Here is a 16,513-nt window from a genome sequence, read left to right on the forward strand (position 1 = left end):
TCATAATCAGTCATGTACTGACAACTTGTAGTTGAAAGTCAAGCCGGGTTAATGAACACCGGTTTACTCCATGATAATATGGTAACATAAAATCAAACCGGGCAGATAGTCTCCATATTAAGATTTGACCATGTTCTGCCAATTTGTAATTGACAGTCGAACCGGATTAACAATGTCGGTTTAAAAATGCAACAGAAGTAAAAGTTCTTTTACAAAAAAGAACAGAATTCAAGCAAAGGCAAAAATAAAACCATTGCAAATGAGGCTTTGAGCCGATCAAGAGGCATTACCATGGTCGGACACGACCAAGCCCCCAAAAAGGCGTAGCTATGGTTCGAGTCAGCCAGGTCCCCAAATGATGCTTTGGCATTACGCCGATCAAGAGGTGTAGCTATGGTTCGGGTTCGACCAAGCCCCCAAATGATGCTGTGGCACTAGGCCGATCAAGAAGCGTGCCTATGGTTCAGACGTGACCACAAGTCCCCAAGTGATGCTTTGGCATTACGCCGATCAAGAGGTGTAGCTATGGTTCGGGTTCGACCAAGCCCCCAAGTGATGTTGTGGCACTAGGCCGATCAAGAGGCGTGACTATGGTTCAGATGTGACCACAAGTCCCCAAATGATATTGTGGCTTTTCGCCTACCAAATGGCGTTGCTATGGTTCGGACGCGACCAAGCCCCCAAGTGATATTGTGAGCTGTGCTCAAGGGATACCCATGTTTGAGCTGTGCTGTGCAGCAGACTCTCTTTGGCCCCTTATGATAATTTTGGCTTGATAGATGGATCAAGAGGGTGGTAACGCTATGTTCTCTTTGGTGAATACACCTATGTTTGAACAGGAAGCCCCCAAATGATATAGTGAGATGTGCTCAAGAGGCACCTATGTTTGAGTTGTGCTGTGCAACAAACTCTCTTTGGTCCCCTTAATTTCTTCTGAGAACTCGAACTTGCGAGAGAGTATTATTTTGAACCGGAAATTCTTAAACCGGATTTGAGAGCTTCAGAGCTTTGTAGGAGACATATTTCCCTTGAACCGGATTTTGAACCGAAATCTTTCTTGATAAACCAGAATTCTTCTATTGAACCGGAACTTTATGAGTGTCAATCACTTTTTAAACCGGAAAAATTTTCGGCCGGCCTTCAAATTTTCTCCAATAGGGTAGTAGCCTCCAGGGTCGGGTTATTTTTGCCTCCAATGACCCGGAGTTTATGAATTTGTGATAACACCATTGAGCCATCTAATGAAGGCTGATAATATATTATGATCCGCTCCAGGTTTGTTAGAATAAACCGGACCGCAGGTCAGCATTTTGCACACGTCCGTTGGACAACTTGTATGAGCAGGCATGGCTCTGATTTGTTGATATATCTGCAAGAGTCGGCCGTGGGCGCTGTACACCGGCGCGGATGAGAGAAACAGCCGCGAGCGTTGTAAGCCGGTGTGGACAGTTGAGTCGGCCACGGGCGTTGTAAACCGGCGTGGACGGTTGAGTCGGCCACGGGCGTTGTAAACCGGCGTGGACGGTTGAGTCGGCCACGGGCATTGTAAACCGGCGCGGACGGAGAGTTGGCGGCGGGCATTGTAAACCGGCGCGGATGGAGAGTTGGCCGCGGGCATTGTAAACCGGAGTGATCGATCGTCGGTGTAGTCAGATGCCAGCAATGTGCTCTCCGTATCTATTGCATGGTAGCCACTCTTATAATGAGTAATTTTCCTGCACAAAGATCACAAACGAGAGTAATTGTTCTCAGATGAATTAATATACTGAGAAAAACACAGAGAAAAGATATCACCTGATGTTTCTGTCGGGTGAATGCTACATTCCAGTAATCATAGACTTGTAGTCTCCTTTCGTTGTCCAATCCATGATGTCATTTTCAGCAGATTGCATGGACGTACTATTGTAGTTGATCAATAAAGCTCGAAGTGGATCGAAGCCTCTTATTATTTCTCTTAGCTCTTGATCATTCCTTTGCGTAGCTCTATCACCACCTTCTTCCCAAACAGCTGTCGGCAGCAGCGCTGCGCCATCAAGCACCCGTGAAGCAACGTCAGTACTGTTCAGCAGTAGCAGCTTGTCTTCAGCCTCTCAAGAACCGCGTGGTGCTGGGCGATGAACGCTACTCTCGTATGGGCACGGAGGTGGCGTGAGGCCGGCCACGGTGACGCAGGGCCGGGGCAATTGCAGAATCCCAGTGACCCGGCGCGGGACGGCAGAGGACGACGGCGGCTCATAGAAGCGAGGCGAGGTCGCGTGACGGCCGGCTTAGCTCGCGGGAGGTCGGTTGCGGTAGTGGAGTGAAAGTGGCTTCAGGTGTTGCTCCTTTACTCGGGCGCGTCGGCTCAGAAGCGTGGCCGGTTCAATGTTTTTCCTCGACAGCGAGACGGCTTCAGAAACGGCGACTCAGATCAGAGCGGCGGGTCCAGCGTTTCAGAGGCAGGTCATGGAAATGACTCATGGTACAACCTATTGCAGCCTGGCGACGGCGACTCGGTGGCGTGACAGTGCGGCGACTCTCCTGCTGTAGTTGAGACGGGCGGCGGTTCGGCACTGCTGTGATTGCCGCAGCAGGGGAGGTCGGCCATGGCTGCGCGCGGAAGCAGACAGCGGTTCACAGCAACTTGGCGGCTCACGGCGGAGGTGAGTCAGTACAGCGGCGGGTGTGGAGGCAAACCATGGCCACGGCGAGGGCGGCTTACAGCAGCGGCGGCCGTGAGGCCGGGCGGCTCGGAAACAGCAAAGTGACGGCGAGGCCGGTTCAGAGATGCACAGGCGTCGAGGCGTCCCGAGATGTAGGTAGTACTCGAACCATCGAACGACGGCTCTGTAAGGAGGCGTGCGGTGGCTGAACACGGCGTCGAGGTGAACTGGGGAGGTAGAACCCGTGCAGTAGAGACCAGCTTGCGGTCGAGGCGTCTGCTTGCCAGCGGTAGATGCGGCGATTTGCAGCTGCGTTGGTGACTTGGTCAGGCAGGGTCCGATTTGTTCTCCAGGTCGTGGTTGATTTGACCAATCAACATCCAGGTCATCTTTCCTATATGTGTAACAACTTTTGGTAGTACCATTGTCCGGATTGCCTTCGCGTGGTGGCTGGTTAGGTCATAAGCAGCCTCGGGTTTTGAATCCTCAAAATCAGAAGCGAAATAGTAGCAGATTACTTCTCGTAATGCAGTACGACGACTCGCGGATTGCGCCGATCTCCGTGGATGAGCTCTTTGTCGGTCTCGGCAAACTCCAGGGCGTGAACGGCGCGTATATGCAACCCTAGAACTCTCTCAATCTCAACTTTTCATATGCTACCGCTGAAAAGCCTTTTTAATCCCGACCGATGAACTCGCAATCGATGTAAACTTCTTCACACCGGCTCTTTATCATCCGGCCAGTTGCGCTCTTTTCGATCCCTAGAAGTATTCCCTCCAAGAACTCATCACCATCGAGCGCAGGCCCCACAGTGGGCGCCAACTGTCGTGGAATTGTCACGGCAGATGTCCTTAGTGTCAGGACTTAGTCGCGAGGCCAACACATCTATGTGGTAGCTTGAGAGGGGTTGAGCGGGATGAGAGACGCGATGTTTCACCCAGGTTCGGCCCCTCACGGTGGAGGTAAAAGCCTACATCCTGCTTCATTGATATTGATGATGATGACCACGGTTACAAGAGTGCTCTATCTCGAGAGCTATTGTCTAAACCTAACTTGTCCAACTCGTGGAACTTGTGAATCTTGTCCCCTTTTGGGGAGCCCTGCCCCTCCTTATATATGTTGGAGGGGCGGGTTACATGTAGAGTCCTCTTAGGATTAGGACTAGTCTATCTCTAATACAAACCGGATACAAGTCCAGGTCTTAGCTCCTTGTAAGATAAATGTTCCTCATGCCTTTCCTCTTAAACCGGCCCACCATTAACATAAACCGGCCTGCTGGGCCTTGGGCCTTGTCATCCATCTGGAACACGCGCCGGGTCACCAATGAGTCTTCAGGCTCGTGAATCGTCATACCAGTGAACCGCCAGACATGTAAACCGCCAGACACGTAAACCGCCCATCCTCTGGCGGTTTACCAATGAAATGCCTAGTCCGACCGGGTTATACTTCCGTCCGGTTTACGCTGCGGGGTATATCCCCGACACAAAGTGCTCCTCCGGTAAACGGGAGTTGCATAATCTCATAGTCATAGGAACATGTATAAGTCATGAAGAAAGCAATAGCAACAAACTAAACGATCAAGTGATATGCTAACGGAATGGGTCAAATGAATTACATCATTCTCTAATGATGTGACCCCATTAATCAAATGACAACTCATGTCTATGGCTAGGAAACTTAACCATCTTTGATTCAACGAGGTAGTCAAGTAGAGGCATACTAGTGACACTCTGTTTGTCTATGTATTCACACATGTATTATGTTTCCGGTTAATACAATTCTAGCATGAATAATAAACATTTATCATGAAATAAGGAAATAAATAATAACTTTATTATTGCCTCTATGGCATATTTCCTTTCAATACCTTCCTCAAAACAGCCACCATACCTACCTATTATGGCATTTCCATAGCCATTCCGAGATATATTGCCATGCAACTTTCCACCGTTCCGTTTATTATGACACACTCCATCATTGTCATATTGCTTAGCATGATCATGTAGTTGACATCGTATTTGTGGCAAAGCCACCATTCATAATTCTTTCATACATGTCACTCTTGATTCATTGCATATCCCGGTACACCGCCGGAGGCATTCATATAGAGTCATATTTTGTTCTAAGTATCAAGTTGTAATTGTTGAGTTGTAAGAAAAATAAAAGTGTGATGATCATCATTATTAGAACATTGTCACAGTGAGGAAAGGATGATGGGGACTATGATTCCCCCACAAGCCGGGATGAGACTCCGGACGAAAAATAAAAAAAGGAGAAAAGATGCCATAAAAAGAGAAAAGGCCCAAATAAATAAATAAATGAGAGAAAAAGAGAGAAGGGACAATGTTACTATCCTTTTACCACACTTGTACTTCAAAGTAGCACCATGATCTTCATAGTAGAGAGTCTCTCATGTTATCACTTTCATATACTAGTGGGAATCTTTCATTATAGAACTTGGCTTGTATATTCCAATGACGGGCTTCCTCAAAATGCCCTAGGTCTTCATGAGCAAGCAAGTTGGATGCACACTCACTTAGTTTCTTTTTGAGCTTTCATATACTTATAGCTCTAGTGCATCCGTTGCATGGCAATCCCTACTCACTCACATTGATATCTATTGATGGGCATCTCCATAGCCCGTTGATACGCCTAGTTGATGTGAGACTATCTTCTCCCTTTTTGTATTCTCCACAACCACCACTCTACTCCACCTATAGTGCTATATCCATGGCTCACGCTCATGTATTGCGTGAAGATTGAAAAAGTTTTGAGAATGTCAAAAGTATGAAACAATTTCTTGGCTTGTCATCAGGGTTGTGCATGATTTAAATATTTTGTGTGGTGAAGATAACGCATAGCCAGACTATATGATTTTGTAGGGATAACTTTCTTTAGCCATGTTATTTTTAGAAGACATAATTGCTTAGTTAGTATGCTTGAAGTATTATTATTTTTATGTCAATATGAACTTTTGTCTTGAATCTTTTGGATCTGAATATTCATGCCACAATTAAGAAGAATAACATTAAAATTATTCCAAGTAGCACTCGGCATCAAAAATTCTGTTTTTATCATTTACCTACTCGAGGACGAGCAGGAATTAAGCTTGGGGATGCTCGATACGTCTCCAACGTATCTATAATTTTTGATTGCTCCATGCTATATTATCTACTGTTTTGGACATTATTGGGCTTTATTATCCACTTTTATATTATTTTTGGGACTAACCAATTAACCGGAGGCCCAGCCCAGAATTGCTGTTTTTTGCCTGTTTTAGGGTTTCGAAGAAAAGGAATATAAAACGGAGTCCAAACGGAATGAAACCTTTGGGAACGTGATTGTTAGGAAGATTATGATCCAGGGAGACTTGGACCCTACGTCAAGAAAGAAAAGAGGAGGCCACGAGGTAGGGGGGCGCGCCTGCCTACCCCAGGCGCGCCCTCCACCCTCGTGGGCCCCCTGTTGCTCCACCGACGTACTCCTTCCTCCTATATATACCTACGTACCCCAAAACGATCAGATACGGAGCCAAAAACCTAATTCCACCGCCGCAACTTTCTGTATCCATGAGATCCCATCTTGGGGCCTGTTCCGGAGCTCCGCCGGAGGGGGCATCAATCACGGAGGGCTTCTACATCAACATCATAGCCCCTCCGATGAAGTGTGAGTAGTTTACCTCAGACCTACGGGTCCATAGTTAGTAGCTAGATGGCTTACTAGATTGATCTTTCTTGCAATGGGAGAAGTGCTTAGCTTTGGGTTCAACCTTGCGGTGTCCTTTCCCAGTGATAGTAGGGGCAGCAAGGCACGTATTGTATTGTTGCCATCGAGGATAACAAGATTGGGTTTTCTTCATATTGCATGAGTCTATCCCTCTACATCATGTCATCTTGCTTAAGGCGTTACTCTGTTTTTAACTTAGTACTCTAGATGCATGCTGGATAGCGGTCGATGAGTGGAGTAATAATAGTAGATGCAGGCAGGAGTCGGTCTACTTGTCTCGGACGTGATGTCTATATACATGATCATACCTAGATATTCTCATAACTATGCTCAATTCTGTCAATTGCTCAACACTAATTTGTTCACCCATCGTAGAATACTTATGCTCTCGAGAGAAGCCACTAGTGAAACCTATGGCCACCGGGTCTATCTTAATCATATTAATCTCCTACCACTTAGTTATTTCCTTTGCTATTTACTTTGCCTTTATTTCACTTTGCATCTTTATCATAAAAATACCAAAAATATTACTTATCATATCTATCAGATCTCACTCTCGTAAGTGGCCTTATAGGGATTGACAAGCCCTATTTGTGTTGGTTGTGAGGATTTATTTGTTTTGTGCAGGTATAAGGTACTCACCCGTAGCCTCCTATTGGATTGATACCTTGGTTCTCAAAAACTGAGGGAAATACTTATGCTACTTTGCTGCATCATCCCTTCCTCCTCGGGGAAAACCAACACAGTGCTCAAGAGGTAGCAAGAAACATCATGAGATCCAACTATAATAGCAAATCTCGCAATACATCAAGATCGTGCCACCTCAAGAACACGAGAGAGAGAGAGAGAGAGATCAAACACATAGCTACTGGTACATACCCTCAGCCCCGAGGGAGAACTACTACCTCCTCGTCATGGAGAGCACTGGGATGATGAAGATGGCCATCGGAGAGGGATTCCCCCCTCCGGCAGGGTGCCGGAAAGGGTCTAGATTTGTTTTCGGTGGCTACGGAGGCTTCTGGCGGCGGAACTCCCGATCTATTCTGCTCCCCGAAGTTTTTAGGATATAGGGGTATGTATGGGAGGAAGAAGTACGTCGGTGGACCTCCGGGTTGTCCACGAGGCAGGGGGCGCGCCCAGGGGGGTGGGCGCGCCCCCCACCCTCGTGGGCAGCCCGGGACTCTCCTGGTCCATCTCCGATACTCCGTGGGCTTCTTCTGGTCCAAAAATAAGTTCCGTGAAGTTTCAGGTCAATTGGACTCTGTTTGATTTTCCTTTTCTGCGATATTCTAAAACAAGGAAAAAAGAGAAACTGGCACTGGGCTCTGGGTTAATAGGTTAGTCCCAAAAAATAATATAAAAGTGTCTAATAAAGCCCATAAACATCCAAAACAGATAATATAATAGCATGAATACTTCATAAATTATAGATCGTTGGATACGTATCACCCGACATTGCAAGAAGCACACCCACCACGACAAATTCTTAGAGGGTATCTTGTGCGGCTCCAATGGCGCTCTGAGCGGCTACTGATGATGAGCAACAGTTCACCATGCATGCCATGGTGGACACCCACAAAAGGTTCACGGAGCTCTCGGTGGTGTACACCAACAACCCGGTCTGGGTGGAGCACTCCATCCACATCATGGAGATGTTTCTTGCTGAGGAGAAGTACAAGGTGGTTGGGTTCGACCTCGAGTACACCCACGCTTATGCCGGGTCTCATCCCAAGGTCGTCGTTGCCCATATATGCGTGCACAACCACGTCCTCGTCTACCACTGCTGCCTGGCCACAAGGCCTTGCGAGCGTTTTGCCAGGTTTGGCAATAGCCCCCACTACATGTTCGCTACGGTGGATATCACCAACGATGTAAGGGTGCTCAAGAATTCGGGCATCGCCTGCCAGAATCTTGTCGACATCCCGGGCCAATACAAGATCTGGGGCACCAAGGAGCATGAGAAGGACTCACTAGTTCACCTCGCCGAGGCCATCATGGACCCCTACTACAAAGACATGAAGGATTCCTGCAACAAGGACAAGCGTGCTTGGCACTCGGCCTGGATGGAGAAACTCGACAAAGCTCACGTCGTGTACGCGGCCAAGGTGGCGTACATGAGCTACGACATGTACAGGTGGATCATTGACATGAGGAAGTGCCTCCTTCCCCAAAACGTCCAGGGATCCAGCCAGAAGCAGAGCAATGGAAAGTGTCGTCGCAACAATAAGTAGATGATTAGATGCTCGTTTCTCCTAGTTTAGTACGCATGTAATTGCTTACTTTGGTGTGTGGAAATGTTATGTGTGTAGTCACTTGTGTAATTGTATGCTTAATTTGGTTTCGCAATGTTGTCTTTTTAAGTATATATGTTGATGCTCTGTAGACAGAGCAAATCACATCGCACACAGACTAAACAATGGAACCCGTCGGTGATGATTTCATCAATCACTGACAATTGTATACAAGCAATCGTTTCCTCACAACACACACGACTTGTTAATAGGAATCGTGTGTGTTGTGATCGGTCTTCCCACACGTTTCCGATTACAGACCTGTTTGCCGCATATCACACACATCTTGTTAAGTTGAACTATTTCTGCTCTCTTGGCTGAACGCAAACAATTCATCCGAGTGAACTGTGTGCCGTATATCGCACACACCTTCATCTGGCTGCATGTTTCTGTTGTTTCGCCTCATCACAAATAGTTTATCCGAGTGAACTCTATGCCTTATATCGCACACACCTTCATCTGGTTGCCCGTTTCTTTTGTTCTGCCTCATCGCAAATAGTTCATTGAACTAAACCGTATGCCCCACATCACACACGCAAGTAAAATCTAAACCGTGTTTGATGTATCCGCCATCGCAAATGTTTTGCATCTTTTTTGAAGATTATTTTACATCACCGTTTGCGATTAATGCATCGCACACAGTTTCGTCAAAGGGTCTCTGATTGTAGTGTCGCATTAGCAGCATCCTGCAGTAGTGATAAGATCATTATATGATCTTTTTATTTCTTTTATTCTTTTCTTTTTCTCAAGATCATAGCAAGAAAGCAAAGCCCTCAACTCAAAACTACTCTTTATTATATAACTCACGGACTCGATTACATAGATAGACCACAAAGCAAAGCTCGAAACCAAATCATACTAAAAACTTTTATTCTACTAGATCAATATATAACCAAAAGGATCAAACTACGAAAAATGATAAAGGTAAAGATGTGATGGTGATACGATACCGGGGCACCTCCCCCAAGCTTGGCAGTTGCCAATGGGAGTGCCCATGTCCATGTATTTAGATCTCTTTCTTCGGAGGTGGTGATGATGGAGTTGATGATGTCCAAGAAAGATGAACGAGTCTCCGGGGTCCTCAAATCTGCAGTCAAACTCATCCTCTTAAATCTGTATTCATACTCACAGTTTTGGTTTTGCATGTCATAGATCTGGGCTTGGAGATTCTCGATTTTCTCGTGAAGCTTGAAGATGGCATCTCCGATGTTCTTGGCATCCAACTTGTGGTCACGGGTAAATTTCATGATCATGGAGTGATTGGCGTTGAGTCCGTGCTCCACCATCCCTTGGCACTTGAAGACTTGCTGCTCCATTGTCTCGAGCCTTGTCTCCATGCTTTCGGTCTTCCTTGGCCCTTGAACATCGCAGATGTGTTGCACACACGCTCATGCATCCCAATGCATGGTTTGAGGGAGTTGCAGCACCTTTGCAAGGTAGGGGTGGATGACCTTCTCAAAGAACTTGTCCTTCGGAGCACTTGGGGATGTCATAGCAATCTAGATCTGTCGAAAAAACAGCTTGAAACAAGAACATAGGATTTTGCCGTGGTACGGTGGTCAAAAATTTCAGGAGATTATATAATGAATTTTTACTGACCAAAAGAAGTGTGCTATCATAAAATGGACTCCGGAGGGCACACAAGGTGGCCATAAGCCTGGAAGGCACGCCCCTAGGGCTTGTCGCCTCCTCGTGCACTATTCAGAATACTTTTTATTTTCCTATTTTTTTAAATATTCCAAAACGGAGTAAAATTGCCATTGGAAAAGTTTTGGAGTCGATTTACTTACCGTACCACATACCTATTCCTTTTCGGAGTATGAAATGTTCTGGTAGGTATCCCTTATGTACTCCTCCGGTGTTATGGTATTAATAATATTGGTGAGGGAGTCCTGGATTAGGGGGTCTCCAGACAGCCGGACTATATTCTTTGGCCGGACTGTTAGACTATGAAGATACAAGATTGAAGACTTCGTCTCGTGTCCGGATGGGACTCTACTTGGCGTGGAAGGCAAGCTAGGCAATACAGATATGCATATCTTCTCCTTTGTAACCGACCTTGTGTAACCCTAGCCCTCTCCGGTGTCTATATAAACCGGAGGGTTCTAGTCCGTAGGACAACATACAATCATACCATAGGCTAGCTTCTAGGGTTTAGCCTCTCTGATCTCGTGGTAGATCTACTCTTGTACTACCCATATCATCAATATTAATCAAGCAGGACGTAGGGTTTTACCTCCATCAAGAGGGCCCGACCCTGGGTAAAACTTTGTGTCCCCTGCCTCCTGTTACCATCCGCCTAGACGCACAGTTCGTGACCCCCTACCCGAGATCCGCCGGTTTTGACAACGACATTGGTGCTTTCATTGAGAGCTACGCCCCTGGCCATCAGGTCAGGTTTGGAAACTTAAACTACATGGCCGATATCCACGGAGACTTGATCTTCGACGGATTCGAGCCTCTGCCTTGTGCATCACGTGGTCATGGTGAGTACGATTTAGCTCTACCATCCGACAGTGTTCAGGAGATCGCACCGACAGCCGCTCCGACCCTCAATTCGGAGCCAGTTGCGCCGTCCATGGATGGGTGGATGGACCCCACCACGAAGACCTTACCCTCATTGGCGATCGAGCCGAACATCGACCTTACTCTGCACGAGAGCCGTGTTGACAAACTGCCGGATCTCTCTCCGGCCACGGACTCCGAACCGCCTGCGCCCGTTCCTAGCGAATCCGATTGGGCTTTGATCATGGATTTTACCTCCGCAGATATTTTTCAGCACTCGCCCTTTGGCGACATACTGAATTCGTTAAGGTCTCTCTCCTTGTCAGGAGGATCTTGGTCGAACTATGTCCGGCAGGATTGGGATGCGGACGACGAAGAAATTCGCGGCCCTCCCACCACCCACTTAGTAGCCACTGTCGATGACTTAACCAACATGCTCGACTTTGACTCCGAAGACATCGACGGTATAGACGACGATGCGGGAGACGAAGATGAACCACTGCGCACAGGGCACTGGACAGCCACCTCATCATATGATATATACATGGTGGACACACCCAAAGAAGGCAATGGCGACGAGACAGCGGAGGATGACCCCTCCAAGAAGCAACCCAAGCGTCGACGTCAGCGGCGCCGCTCTAAGTCCCGCCAAAGCAAAAGTGGTGATACCGGCACAGGAGATAATAACACTCCGGATAGTGCCGAAGATAACAACAATCCCCTCCAGCAAGATTTAGAGCAGGAGGATGGAGGAGCCAGCCCTCCTGAGAGAGTGGCAGATGGAGAAGCGGTGGCAAGCCTCGGCAATGACGAATTCGCCATGCCAGAGGATCCCGTTGAACAAGAGCGCTTCAAGCGCCGGCTTATAGCCACGGCAAATAGCCCTAAGAAAAAGAAGTAGCAGCTTCAAGCTGATCAAGATCTGCTAGCTGACAGATGGACTGAAGTCCTCGCGGCCGAGGAATATAAACCCGAGTGCCCCTCCAAGAGTTACCCGAAATGCAGGTTGCTACCCCGACTGGAGGAAGAAGCGCATGACGCAACTGATCAGCCACCTCGTGGCCGCGATAGAGAGGCATTCTAGCCAAAAACTCAGCCTGCACCACGACGCCATTCAAATAAAAAGGCATGGGGAAATACGCTAGACCTGCGAGACGTATTGGAGGAAAAAGCAAAACATGCAAGATCGATCTACGGATCACGAGGGCGCGCCACTATGCGAGACGATAAATGTCATGCCGGATACAGTAAAAGTCAATCTGGCCGGGCCGAACACAGCAGGCAAGACCCATTCGAGTTGCGTCGTGATATAGCCCAATACAGAGGCGCCGCACACCCCCTATGCTTCACAGACGAAGTAATGGATCATCAAATCCCAGAGGGTTTCAAACCCGTAAATATTGAATCATATGACGGCACAACAGATCCTACGGTATGGATCGAGGATTTCCTCCTCCACATCCACATGGCCCGCGGCGATGACTTACAAGCCATCAAATACCTCCCACTAAAGCTCAAAGGACCAGCGCGGCATTGGCTTAACAGCTTGCCAGCAGAGTCCATTAGCTGTTGGGAAGATCTGGAAGCCGCATTTCTCGACAACTTTCAGGGCACTTATGTGCGACCACCAGACGCCGGTGACTTGAGCCACATAATTCAGCATCCAGAAGAATCGGCCAGGCAATTCTGGACACGATTCCTAACAAAGAAAAATCAAATCATCGACAGTCCGGATGCAGAGGCCCTAGCAGCCTTCAAGAATAACATCCGTGACGAGTGGCTTGCCCAACACCTTGGACAGGAAAAGCCGAAATCTACGGCATCCCTCATGACACTCATGACCCGCTTTTGTGCGGGAGAAGACAGTTGGCTGGCTCGCAGTAACAATATGTCAAAGAACCATGGTACTTCGGATACCAAGGACGGCAATAGCAGGTCACATCGCAACAAACATAAGCACCGCATTAATAGCGATAATACTGAAGATACGGCAGCCAATGCCGGATTCAAAGGCTCTAAACCCGGTCAGCGGAAAAAGCCATTCAAAAGAAGCACTCCGGGCCCGTCCAGTTTGGACCGCATACTCGATCGCTCGTGTCAAATACACGGCACCCCCGACAAGCCAGCCAACCACACCAACAGGGATTGTTGGGTGTTCAAGCAGGCCGGCAAGTTAATTACCGAAGACAAAGATAAGGGGCTACATAGCGATGACGAGGAAGAGCCCTGGCAGCCGAACACCGGAGGACAGAAGAGGTTCCCCCCACAAGTGCGGACGGTGAACATGATATACGCAACCCACATCCCCAAGAGAGAGCGGAAGCGTGCGCTCAGGGACGTATATGCGTTGGAGCCAGACGCCCCAAAGTTCAACCCATGGTCCTCCTATCCGATCACCTTCGATCGCAGGGACCACCCCACTAGTATCCGTCATGGCGGATTCGCCACACTGGTCCTAGACCCAATCATTGACGGATTTCACCTCACTCGAGTCCTTATGGATGGCGGCAGCAGCCTGAACCTACTTTATCAGGACACAGTGCGCAAAATGGGTATAGACCCCTCAAGGATCAAACCCACAAAAACGACCTTTAAAGGCGTTATTCCAGGCGTAGAGGCCCATTGCACAGGCTCAATTACACTGGAAGTGGTCTTCGGATCCCCGGATAACTTCCGAAGCGAAGAATTAATCTTCGATATAGTCCCGTTCCGCAGTGGCTATCATGCACTGCTCGGGCGAACCGCATTTGCGAGATTCAATGCGGTACCGCATTATGCATACCTCAAGCTCAAGATGCCAGGACCCCGGGGGTCATCACAGTTAACGGAAACACAAAGCGCTCTCTCCGCACGGAGGAGCACACTGCGGCCCTCGCAGCAGAAGCGCAAAGCAGCCTCTCAAGGAAATCCACAAGTTCGGCGTTTCAAGACCCGGACACCTTCAAACACGCTCGGAGTAATTGGCAACTAGACCACCTAGCACGGTCTGAGCTCACGTAGCAATGCGGCCCCCACCCCGGCCCAAGCCAAACGGCAAAATTCGTGCCACGCGTACATAATCACACATTAAAAATACCATGGGCACAGGTGGGGAGGGGGGCACAACTACGGCACGCTCCAAGACGCGGCCTAAACCGCACTAGGGGCTTCCCGCTTTGTTATTTTTCTCTTTTAGGACTTTAATCTCTGGAAACCTTGTCCGACAGCATGACTGCCGAACACATGATGCAGCAACCAAGAGAGGCAGAAAGCTATGTCACACCACGGAACCCCCAGGTGGATTACGATAACGAGTGAAATATTTGCTTTAATACTATTCCTCAGCTTGCCCTTGGAAGGGACATAGTCCTACTTTTTGCTTATCGCACTATCTGTATCATTCTGCTTTAACGCACCTCTTTGAATAAACAACGCATAATATTACGACTATTATTGCAATATTGTTTTATATATGTGTGTTCATTAATGACGCCTTGCAACCGTACACTTTGGTACGGCCAACACACCAGGGGCTTAAGTACCCCACAATATGGTGTGAGAAGTCCGAACACTTTCACAAGTGCGGCACCCCGAACTTATAGCATTATATGCATTAGCTCGGAATCATGTCTTTGGTCAAATGTTGGGTTTGCCCGGCTCCTATGTTTTGGTACCTTACGTTTCGCTCTATCGGCTAAGGTAGCGCTAGGAGAACTACTGCGATTGTACCCCGGTTCTGCTGGGCTAAGCACCTCGGTAGAGAAAGCTAAAACTGACTGTCATGATAAGGTGAGAGACCGGTCGCTGTTCGGCGAGGTTTCGAGTCCCTAAAGACTTATGCCGCTTAGAGCGAGGAGCCGGTCCTGTCTGGCTTAAAGGCGTGTATCGCGCCCCGAATTCGGCCTTCCGAATACCAGGGGCTTCGTCGAAATTTAAAATTATAGAATTCTATGGCTAAGTGAGAGTGATAAAGCATTATTAGTCCGGTTGCCTTGTTCGCTGTGCTGAGCACCTCCCTCGAAGGACCCAACAATGGGAACAAGAGTGCTCAGGTTTATCCCGAACACCCCAGCACTCGCGGCATGGGGGCAGAAGCCGAGGACTAGCCATCTCTCAGATTGGATAAACAGCCAAACAGAAGGTAATATTTTAAATTCAAACAAGCATTGCATAGCGCATATGAAACAAGTTTTCATCATACAGGATCACACAAGCAAGTTTACTCAAATATTACATCCTTGGAACATTCGTCCGCTACAAGACGGGCACCCTTCAGGACACCCTCATAATAAATTTCGGGGGTGCGATGCTCCTTGCCCTGTGGCGGTCCCTCCTTGATCAGCTTCACGGTGTCTAGCTTGGCCTATTGCACCTTCACGCGGGCGAAAGCCCGGCGTGCACCTCCAATGCAGACAGACAGCTTGACGACCTCCAGCCGCGGGCAGGCGTCCACAAGCTGCCTCACCAGGCCGAAGTAGCTGTTCGGAAGGGCGTTGCCAGGCCACAGCCGGACTATAAAGCCCTTCATGGCCTGTTCGGCCGCTTTCTGTAGCTCGACCAGCTGCTTCAGCTGGTCGCTCATAGGCACCGGGTGTTCGGTCTCAGTATACTGAGACTAGAACAACTTCTCCGTTGGGCTTCCCTCCTCGGCCTGGTAAAACTGTGCGGCATCCGACACGCTGTGGGGCAAATCTGTGAATGCTCCTGGAGAGCTCCGGATTCAGGTAAGTAATAGGTAATTTACTTTCACATGCTTGCTTTGCATATAGAATACCTTACCCACCGCTATTCTCTTCATCGCGTCAATCTCTTGGAGGGCCTTTTGGGCTTCGGCCTTGGCACTTTTTGCGTTCTCGAGGGCCGCGGCAAGCTTAGACTCTAGCGTCTTCGAGTCAAGCTCCAACGCCTCGTGCTTCGTCACGAGAGCCTGGAGCTCTTGCTGCACCTCGCCCACTCGAGCCCCTTGCCTTTCCCGCTCGGTGCGCTCCTTGGCCGCTTTATCTTCGGCCTCGGACAGCGCTTGCCTTAGGGTTGCCACTTCGGTCGTGGCCCCTGGCAAATTCATGATGATCCTGCCATTTCGCAATCGCATTCTTTTTATACATATCCATACACTAGGTATTACTTACCCTTGTTCTCCTCGAGCTGCCTCTTGGCAAGGCCGAGCTCTTTCTTGGACCCCTCGAGGTCCTGCTTCCGTACAGCGACCTCCGCAGTCAGTGCGGTGGACGCCAGCAGCGAGGCCTGCATACACATATTGACATACTTATATTAGACTCCTACGATATTATTTGATCCTCTGTTCGACTTTTCTTTGTGAACACCGAACAAAGCATCAGGGGCTACTATCTATGCGGTAATATTTTTCCT

Source organism: Triticum aestivum, chromosome 6A (genome assembly GCF_018294505.1).
Source record: "Triticum aestivum cultivar Chinese Spring chromosome 6A, IWGSC CS RefSeq v2.1, whole genome shotgun sequence".
In the NCBI taxonomy this organism is placed as follows: domain Eukaryota; kingdom Viridiplantae; phylum Streptophyta; class Magnoliopsida; order Poales; family Poaceae; genus Triticum; species Triticum aestivum.